We start from the raw sequence: 11,301 nt of genomic DNA, 5'->3' as shown, positions 1-11,301 counted from the left end.
AGCATATGTACACCTGGTTAGGCTATTTTGAAAATTGCCCCTTTAATGAATGTGTCAGGAAATAGCAGGGACTTTGCAGAGGGGACATGCATTCCTGTCAGTATTTTTTCATCTATTCATGCTGTTTTATTCTTCTGCCGAAGGCAGGTGACAGCAGAGCTAACATTTTGATTTTATAATGATTCACTTGTTATATTTTTACTTTGCCATATGTTTATAAGTAAATTATTGTAAGTTGGGTATTCACATATTCCAGGATTTCACTTTGCTACATTTCGAAAAACACATTTTGATATTTGCGTGTGCAAGACCGTCTGTGTGGCATCTGGCTGTCAATGATATATTTGAATCTTAGTCCATTTTATGTATAAAAATAAATACAGCTAACAAAACTTTGCCAGTAGCTGTACATGATGTCTCTGAGTAATTGCTATGCCCTCTATTACCTAGCGCTTTTGTTAGAGGAAGACTGGTGACAAACAGCACATTCTTCTGTATCCAGCTGATTTATCGGATAATTAGTACAAACTAGTCAGAAACAACTGCAGCCCTATGGTCAATCAGAAAGCTATATTCTCCTCCTTTGGTTAATATTTGAATGCATTTAAAGAGGTGCCTCTTTCACAAATTAGCAGTTGGCCATCCTTTTAATAGTAGGAGAAGGGAGTAGGGTTGTGTGGGCAAGCACCAACGTTGAGGCCATCATTTATAAAATAAATAAATAAATAGATAGATTTTTACAGTTTTAAAAAAAGTAACTGATTTTCAAAAACATACTTTTTCTTTAAAAATAGGATTAATGGTGATTTCCATGAGATTATGTCCCAAACTGATAACTTTTAGTTTGCAGATTGACACCAAAGGAAAGGAGGAGGTCAGGACTACAAAGCTGCATTATGTGTTCCCATTGCTTGGTTTCGTAAGCTCAGCATTCTTGGTTCTCCAAATAGCACATGTAAGGGGGTCCCAAAACTATCCCTTACTAGCTGGCAGGCCTCAGAGTCTCAATGAACCTGAGGGTGAGGTCAGATCACAGAAGGAACGGTGGGTTAGATGCGCCCCAGTGGGAGGTGCTAGAACAAAACTCCTCATAGTTCAAGTCTCTCTTTTCAACAGATGTTCTTGGTAGTTGTTCAAAACTTGATTCAGTGAAACATGTTGGGTTTTTTTTTATAAAGAGTGATAGATTAATTTACCAACTACCATTGTTTGATTCATTTGAACTACGTTGGAATTACGTTTTGAAGCTGCCATTAGATCCCTCAATAATTTTGTATTGTGTTGAGACTTTTTAACAGTGGTATTTGCTATTTTATTGTGGGGGGGCGGGGGGGGGGGTTCACCTTTTTTCCTTTTTATTTCCTTTTTTGATTTTCTTTGAATTTTCTGATATTTTTTGGTTTTCTTCTTTTTCCTTTTTTTTTTGAAGGGGCAGGGTTGTTGGTAGTCTTTGTTGTATGTTGTCCTATGTGTTTATATGTATATATATTTTTTAGTTCCCTATCAATGTTGAGTTGCGACTTTTTGGTTCTATTTGATGTTAATGCAGTTTTTTATTCTATTTAATGATTTATATTTGAGTAGCATTCTATTTAGGTTTATAAGATATTTTTTATATAGTAGTTAACTTTTTTGTGTTATGTATGTACAATATATTGTAACCAAATGTAACCACAACACCTTTTCTTTTATATATATATATATATTTGTTTTTTCATGTGCTTAGGAAGACAATGAAGTGCTAGAGGGTCAAAGTGAACTGAAGTAGGACTGAGTGAACTGGTGGAAGTATGGGCAAACTGGTGAGTACTTTTGGAATGGTATATGTGCATACTTTATAAAATCCCTACATCTGCATTTAATTCAGGGTTATTAGGCAGACATATTATATATTTTTAAGCACCAAAATATACATGCATACATTTATAAAATAGGTAGAGAAAGTAAACATGTTCTGGCATTGGAAGTATACATGTTTTACTGCAAAATACTTGCCTTCTTTAGTGGGCAGAAAGGCACTATTTTATAAACTGTGGCATCCGCCAGTTTATAAAATATTTGCATAAATCTTCACATGTCTACTTTTGTGCACAAATTGCATACCACATACAGTTTTGAAAGTTAGGCTCGTAGAGAACTGGAAACTATAGGGTTTCCTTTTTTGGTACCTGAACTACATTTAGGGACTTCTCTTCTCCAAACGAAGGCAAGGTAAAATCCTTCCACTGAAATGAGATCTTTTCTCACCTCTGCAGTTCTTCCCTGAGAACACTGTGGATATGTAGGAGGTAATTTTCAAAAGAATTTATGTACATAAAATTACTTTTGAAAATTGTTACTTTTACGTGTGTAACTCCTTTGAAAATTACCTCCATAATATATTGCAGAAGAAATTCCTGCCACCTCCTTCATGCAGAACCTTTTCAGGTAGCAGACCACACACTCCTAGAGTCTGGGACTATTTTAAAGTGAATTTCCACTTCAACAAATTCCAAAGACTTGTTGAACTTTATCAATGAGCCGATAACCTGGGCTAGGCGCCCCCTCGGAAAGGAACCTGAACCAGATGCCTGCTCAGAACATATCACCACTGCTCCAAGCACTTTGTGGTCCTCTACAGCAGCTCCAGGGACTCTGATCCCAAGTCCAGGGCTGCCTGAGGAGAAGAAAACAGAAATGTTTGGGTTCCTTCACTAGATAGGATCCTCTCAACCCTGGACATTCTCAAATGCAGGAATGTCTGAAAGACCACTAAACCTACCCTCTGACCTCAATAGTCTGTGTCTGTGAAGTCAGCTTATCTATCCCCCTCAATATTGTGATGAGGTAAGAAACTCACATAACTAAGGACAGCACAGAAATGGGGAGAAAATCAAGAAAGAAAGGAACTAGGAATAGGAGGCTGCTGGGAGTCTTAATCTAGATGCAATCAGGAGACCACAGAAGAAAGCGGCAGTAACTGGGGAATGCAGGTAAGTTTAATTAAGGCTCTACTTACAGAGAGCACAGCTTCTCTTGAGGAAGAATATTTCCAGTGGCAGGAGACTGCCAAGGAGGCAGAGGCCAGGGTTAGGATCCTGCCTGTTAGACACCAGACATGGAGCTATTATTCCTGCCCTGGCTCCACTCAATCTCTGCGACTCTGTGACTCAGCAGGGCTCAGCAAATTAACCCTGCATCTGGCTAAATTCAGTGCCTTGTCAACGAGTCTAATATTCACAATCTTTATATCTTTTTATGCATATGTGCACATTCTCTGTTATCAACTTCTGACTTATTTACTTTGAATGTACTAAGCATGTACATAGCATACCATGAAATATAATTCAAACAACAATCATAAATTATAAATAGACAGATAAAAGCTGTATAATCCTATATCTTGGTATCCTTATATCCCAAATGGACATATATCTTTTAATGGACTGTTATCATAATAATAATATAATAATGCTTAGTTTGTTACCAAACAAACTAAGTTTGCATGTATTAAATGTCTCATGTGACAATGTGTAACAGACTTAAGCTTTGGTCTTTTCTGGATGATAGAGAACGAAGCTTGCAACCGTTGTTGGCTAGCATGGGTGAACTTTATTCCTGAAAGACGAGAAGCTTTTGATGCTTGAGACAAGGTGCTGGCTTGCGATGCTGGCTAGCGCAGGCTGGAACTCTACACCCACACCATTTGGAACTCTGGTACTTGGATTTAGTCTGGCCCCTTCAACTCTTGAACTCGTAGTCTAATCTTTACCTACTATCCTTACTTAACAAATCAATAAAGGAAAACCTGTCTCCCTAGTCCCATTTTTCTTTTCCGATGACTATAGTCTTGCTATATGTATGCACTCAGGAACCTTAGGGGTGGATTTTAAAATGTGTCCGCATCCATGTGCGTGCATTTCCCGGCGTCCACACATGGACGTACCGATTTTATAACATGCGCAACAGCACACACGTTATAAAATCTGTGGGCCGCGCATGCAGTGGGGGCTGAATTTTGTAAAAGTATGCGTGGCGATGAAATCAGGCCTTCCCCCGTTCCCTATCCCCTACCTAAACCCCCTCCCTCTTCCCCTCTCTCCTCTCCACCCCTTAACCCATCCCCAAAACATACAATTTTTTCATTTCACTACTTACTGCTCCCCTGGAGCAGAAGTACTTTGTGCATGCCAGCCAACTGCCGGCGCACGCTTCCCCGGTACAGCAGCTAATGGCCACTGTCCCGGCTGGCCTCCATCCCATCCCACCCCGCCCAGACCAAGCCCCTGGCCCTACCCCTTTTCTGGGCCCGGCAATTATGCGTGTATCGTCACTTATGTGCATGGTCAGGCCCTTTTGAAAATACGCACAGCTTTTCTTAGGCCCTTCCCAGACCCCCCCCCCCCCCCCAAAAAAAAAACAGGTGCACCTACAACCTACCAGGGGCACCATCCAAGCCTCCACAAATCCAGGTATTTATTAATTTATTAATTTTTTCTTCACCTATCTACACATGCATAACAGTGGTAACACATGACCATGGGGTTTTTTTTTGTTTTTTTTACAATCGCTGCTGGCCCCCACGGACCCATGTGGCAACAAACTTTCTCTGCGACCTTCCTCTCTTTGGCAGGAACACCACTATATGGGTGATAGTGGACAGATTCTCAAAGATGGCCCATTTCATTCCCTTGCCAGGCCTTCTGTCTGCTCCTAACTGGCCAGATTGTTTGTACAGCACATCTTCCCTTTGCATGGACTACCCTGCCATTTCCTCTCAGACCGTGGAATCCAATTTACTGCCCACTACCGGAAGGCCTTGTGCCAAATATTCTGAATTATCCTGAACTTTACTTCTTCATATCACCCTCAAAGTAATGGGCAGAAGGAGTGGGTGAATCAGGAGCCCAAAGCATTTTTACATACTTATGTCAACTTGAGACAGGATAAATGGGCTTCCCTGATGCTATGGACCGAGTTTGATCACAACATCCATGTCAAAGCTCCTCCTGGTTCTTCACCATTCCATATCGTCTTCGGGTGCCATTCATGCATTCCCAAACCTCACTGTACTTTGGACACTTGCCCAGCAGCTACCTTGACAGGTCAAGAACTCCTGGAATGATGGCAAAAAGCACACCACTTGCTAAATTGAACCGCCAACCATTTTAAGACCCAAGCGTACAAAAAACAATGCTAGGCACCTCCTCTGCAACCCAGAACACAAAATTTCCACCTAAGAATGCCATCCTTAGTACTAAAAGTAAGTCATTGAGAAGACATCTTAAAGGCAGCCCAGCTAGTGACGATAAATTGATTTTAACTGAACAAGATTTGGAAATATTGCAGGACTTAGTGCAGTCAGTATTACATGCTCCTAGTTTGGCTCTGGTTGATTTAACTTGCCCAGTTGATTTATGGGTCTATCAGGGGTCGAATGGTTGGACAGCAGCAGCATCTCAACATAATAACATTCGCACCCCAATTCATTAGACCTTTTCTGATCATCCGACAGCTGAGACCAGTGGCCTACAAACTTTGTTTGCCTTCATCCCTCAGAGTGCATGATACCTTCCATATCTCCTTGCTCAAACTGGTAAAGTTCTCCTGGCCCAGCAGGCAACTGCCCCAGCCTCCTGAAATAGCTGCAGAGGAAGATACCCAATATGAGGTACAAGATATTCAAGACGCTCACAGGGTCAGAAACCATTTACAGTACCTCATTGCCTGGAAAGGCTACAGACTGAAGGAGAAATCTTGGGAACCTGCCTCCAACCTCCAAGCCCCCAACTTGTACAGGAATTCCATAAAGGATTCCCCAAGAAACCCAGGCCCAGAAGATTGGGGAGGGGGCTTTGGAGAGGGGATAGTATAGTATAGTAGATCCACCCAGAGGTGTGGTCTGTATAATGTTGGATTTCCCCTCAATGAATAGACTCCTGAGGGAGCAGTCCCTAAATAAATGTTCTAGTAGTGCACCCAACTCTCTTTATCCATGAGCTAATGAACACATGAAGGTAAAACAGTGCAGCTTTTATTATTTCAAGAAACAGGACTGCAGTAAAAAAAACCCCAAAAACCCCATAAACCAGTTTCCAGCAATACTCTGCTTTCCAGCAATTAATTTTCACTTAAAATCTACTAATACCTACAGTATATATTTATACTAATAACTAGATGCAGTAATATACATGCTTAAACATATACAGTTTCCTTTTGGTTCTCAGAAGGCAATAGCTGTGCTACATACAGACACACATAGATAAATAGAAATATATTGCTATATATATATTTGTATGTGTGTGTGTGTGTGTGTGTGTGTGTAGATGTATATAGTTCCCTAACCCTTTGGGGTTTGCAGATAAACAATGTGCTTCAATGCCTCTGAGTGCAACAAGCAATAATGAAGCATGCTACGATTTCAACTCAGATGTGCAAAAGGATGCCACCTTCTGCCCCTGAGGTATGGTGGTGGGACTAGAGATTCACAGGTTAAAATTAGAAACAATAAAGAGCTTGGGTTTAATTGTAATCCACAAGCTTACTTCTGGTAAAGATGAATCACTCTGCTTTTAATGTGTTGATAGCTGTCACTGGAATATAGTCTGATGGCTCACTGATTTATGCAAGGGCCAATACAGACTTTTCCCCTGGGAATGTATGAGAGTGGTTACTCCCCAATCAATGACTGAGTAGTTTGCTTCCTTCTGGTCTGTGTAACCTTTATCTTCTACACTGCAGCAAACAGCACCCAGTCATGGATCACAGGAGCCTGGCAGCAGCTCTCATCTACAAAAGCAACTACCTGGTTCAGTAGAAAATTGTAATTCCTAGTGAGTTCCATCTAGTCTTTTCCCAAGGTATCCATTAATTTCCTGCTGCCCAGTCTAACTGATATACTTACTTAATATGTAAATCCCTACAGGGTACAGCAGACCTAAAGGGCAGAATCACTAGCAGCAATCCTTTCTCCAGCTGTAGTCCCAAATACCCAGGCAGATTTGAAATGCTTGTCCTTTCAACTTTCTTATTAGTCAGATTTTTGCCTGCACTCCACTGGCGCTTAGAATCATGTGTTCAGAGGCACAGTGCAGTCCCATGAAGAAATGACAGACTGAGGCTGCTGTGCTGAAAAGGGCTAGAGTGGTCTCAGAAGCATCAAATCGACACTGTCCTGGCTGCATTTTTGTAACAAGCATGAAGGTGTAGTGTGACTGCACACTGAGCAAGGTAAAAGAGCACTACAATAGAAAATTGAGATGTTCAAACTGATGAGAAGAAAGATCAACTGAAAACATGTTAGTACTTTTTCTATTGGACATGCTACCAATCAGGGTTCCAAATTCAGTTTTTATAGTGTTAAATTCAACTTTGTCTAAATTTATATGCCTAAGAAAAAGGCCAAGAATAGCACTATAGGTTCTATCTCACTCTACAGCAATGGGAATTTGTGATTCCTCAACTTTCAGCAGTCTCAAAAGACAATACACCTGGGGACTTTGTAAAAAGCCTTCTGAAGGGGGTGGAGTCAAGATAGCTACTTGCTAGGCTGCAGCACTGCTGGTGTTTTCTTTTATCATGACTCGAAAAGGAAAGCTCAGGCAATACCCTTCCTTACCTGAGCTCTCTCCTGGCCAGCAAACACTCGATTCGATCTTAAGCCGATCATCGAAGATTGGGGATACAAGGTCCAATGTGGAGCTTAGCGAGGGAGTGCAGGCACCACTGGACATTAGCCTCAGTCCTCTGGAGCGTTTTCCTCCACATCAGTCGCGCATCTCCGATGGTGCAGATTCATAGCCATCGTAGGAAAATGACGCGGTCGGCTCTCTGGGGGGGGGAGCTGTCATCAGAGTTGTTCAGCCCAGTTTAGAAACCAGCCTTATTGGAGGGAACTCTCTATATTAGATGTTGAGGTCGGTGAAAGTTCTTCTGCTTCTTTCATGAGTTATCCTCTTCAGCCTCTTGTAAGACCATCTCAAATTTCTTTGAGATGGTCTCTGTGGTCAGTCCTGGTGAGAGTGGACTCTGCAATCAGTGGTTGTGCTTCAGAAATTGGCTTGTTAGTGAAGTTGGTTTCAAAACTCTGGGAAGTATATTTGCAAAGGCTCCAAGGGATTGAGTCTAAGGTTATGGATATAGAAAAACAAGTTCAAGAAATTCAAAAGTCGAATACTGCCTTAATACAAGATAAGAAATCTATCCATAGAAAAATAGAACAATTGGAAAATATTTCAAAATGTTTAAATTTGTGATTCTTAAGTTTTCATAAACTTCCTGGGACTCTTATCATGGACATGCTTAAAAACTCCTTTGTTGAAGTTCTTGGTTTGCCTGTTGAATCCTGTCCACCGATTAGTAAGTCTTTCTTTCTACCTTCAGATAGAAGAGAGGAGAATGGTTGTCCTATTTCATCTGAAGCCTCTTTGGACATTTCCGCTTTACTGGAGAGTACTATTGAAGAGGTTGTGGATAGAGAGACTCTCATGATTTCATTTGTTTCTGAGCAAGACTTAAATGATTTTAAAAGTATATTTTTGTAAAGCTCATATTGGGGTAGATTTTAAAAGGTGCGTGCGAGAGTAGATTTGTTTGTACAACCCGGCGCGAACAAATCTACTCACGATTTTACATCATGCACGTGCTGCCGCGGGCATGTTATAAAATACAGGGTCAGCATGCGCAAGGCTGCGCAAAATCGGCAGCCTGCATGCGCCGAGCTGCGCAGCTATCCTCCGTTCCCTCCCGCCCCCCCCACCTTCCCCTCCCTTCCCCTATCTAACCCACCCCCCAGCCCTAATTCCCCCCCCCTTTATTTTCGGGGGGGTACGCATGTACCCCCCGAAAACCTACCCCAAACCCCCCCTGCGCGCGTAAGTCCCGGGGCTTTGCAAAGGGGGTGTGTCGGGGGCGTGATGCCAGCCCGGGGGCGTGGTCTAGGCCTCTGGACCAGCCCCCGGGTCGGGTGATGGCGTGCCAGCAGCCTGGCAGGCGTAAATCTGCCAACAAAGGTAGGGGGGTTTTAGATAGGGCCGGGGGGGGTCGGTTAAGTAGGGGAAGGGAGGGGAAGGTGAGGGGAGGCGGAAGGAAAGTTCCCTCTGAGGCCACTCCGATTTCGGAGCGGCCTCGGAGGGAACAGGCAGCACGCGCCGGGCTCAGCACTCGCAGGTTGCACTAATGTGCACCCCCTTGCGCGCGCCGACCCCGGATTTTATAAGATACACGTGGCTACCTGCGTATCTTATAAAATCCAGCGTACTTTTGTTCACGCCTGGTGCACGAACAAAAGTACGCGCGCGAGTAAATTTATAAAATCTACCTCATAGTGAGCAGGCTGGTGTAATCTCATCATCCCATAAAGAATGCAGAACTGCTGTTCATATCTATGCAATTAATCTGCTGGCTGGACAATAGGGCAAGACCAGATTCTTTGATAACCTGAATGAGGAGATTAGTCTGCAAACAATGGAACACACCCTTATCTTACAGTAGGCTCCATAAATTTGACATCTCTCAAGGATGACTGACATGTGAGATTAAAGGAGGATCTGAATAGTTTGCTATGTTACCTGCGGAGGGGAATCTTTCAAACAGGAGGATACATGGAACAGAAACCATATAAATATTACTCAGTCACTGCCCTCTCGGCTCACTCAGAAGTAAGACAGTGGAGGGACTGAATCTGGCCAATTAATTCTTGCAATTCTATAAATATTAAATTTTGTCATTGCTCCTTGGTTTCTAGATATAGGTTTTAGGTGTTGTTGCCTAAGGGAATATACACTGCAGTGGGTTTTATAATACAGGGAATTTAACAGTTCTGCTCTGTGGTCTTATGTAGTTATACTAGTTAACACCTGTGGAAATTCCCCAGAGGCTCCTATGAATTGCCATCTCCTCCAGCCCCAGCACAACCTGCCCTCCTGCTCTGAGCACCGACACAGCCTACTCAGCCCCATCACAGTCTGCTCTCCCCTGCCGCCCCCCCCAGCCCCAGAAGCAACACAGTCTGCTCCCCCTCCTCCAGCCCCAGCCCAGGCTATCCCTCCTAGGCCCAGCTGCAGCATAGTCATCCATGGAAATTCCCTGGAGGTATTATTTATTATGAAAGGTGGAAGGAAGGCCAAACGATTGTGTATAATTCTGCTTGTGCATCTCAAAAAATATATAGTTGCACTGGAGAAGGTACAGAGAAAGGCAACCAAAATGATAAAGGGGATGGAATGGCTCCCCTATGAGGAAAAGCTAAAGAGATTAGGGCTGTTCAGCTTGGAGAAGAGATGACTGAGGGGGCATAAGACAGAGGTCTATAAAACCATGAAAAGTGTAGAATGGGTAAATGTGAATCGGTTATTTACTCTTTCGGATAATAGGACTAGGGGCTCTCTATGAAGTTAACAAGTAGCACATTTAAAACAAATTGGAGAAAATTCTTTTTCACTCAGTGCACAATTAAGCTTTGGAATTTGTTGCTAGAGGATGTGGTTAGGGCCTTAGGGTAGTTGCATTTAAAAAAGGTTTAGATAAGTTCCTGGAGAACTCCATTAACTGCTACTAATCAAGCTGACTTACGGTTGAATTTTAGATGGCCCGTGCACACAAATACCGTGGGTTACGCATGTGTCCATGCCCTGCGTGCGCCACATACATTTTCAAAGGGTTCTGTCCACGCGCATAACCCCCGGTATGTCCAGAATTGCCGGGCCATCGGAAAGGAGTGGGTTGGGGGCATGGTCTAGGCAGGGAGGGGCAGGGGTGGGCCAGGACAGTGCCATTAGACGCTATCCTGGGGAAGCACATGCCAGCAGATGGCTGGAGGAAGTTACTTCAACTCAGAAGTTGGTTTTAAAACAAAAAATAAATTAATAGAAGGGGTTAGAGGTCGGGGAGGGGAAAAGATAGGAAGGTTAGATAGGGGTATAGGGAAGTTCCCTCCCAGTCTGCTCCTTAATTGGAGTGGCCTGGGAGGAAACTGGGGAAGCTCTACTCACATCACCATGTGTAGGGCTTCCTGAAATTCACCCCCACTGCGCACGCGAATCCCGACCCGTTCGCACATGTGCACGCAGATTTTAAAATCTGGCATGCATGTGTGCATGGGAACCGTATTTTATAACATGCACATGCCAACGCATGCATGTTATAACATAGCTGCGTCCATGTGTGTGCACCGGGAACCGCGCGTACATGGACACACGCGCCAAGTTTTTAAAATATATCCCTTAGGGAATAGCCACTGCTATTATTGGCATTAGTAGCATGGGATCTACTTAGTGTTTGGGTACTTGCTGGGTGCTTGGTCTCTGTTGGAAACAAGATGCT

Source organism: Rhinatrema bivittatum, chromosome 6 (genome assembly GCF_901001135.1).
Source record: "Rhinatrema bivittatum chromosome 6, aRhiBiv1.1, whole genome shotgun sequence".
NCBI classification, from domain to species: Eukaryota; Metazoa; Chordata; class Amphibia; order Gymnophiona; family Rhinatrematidae; genus Rhinatrema; species Rhinatrema bivittatum.
Note: the sequence above shows the minus strand (reverse complement) of the source record.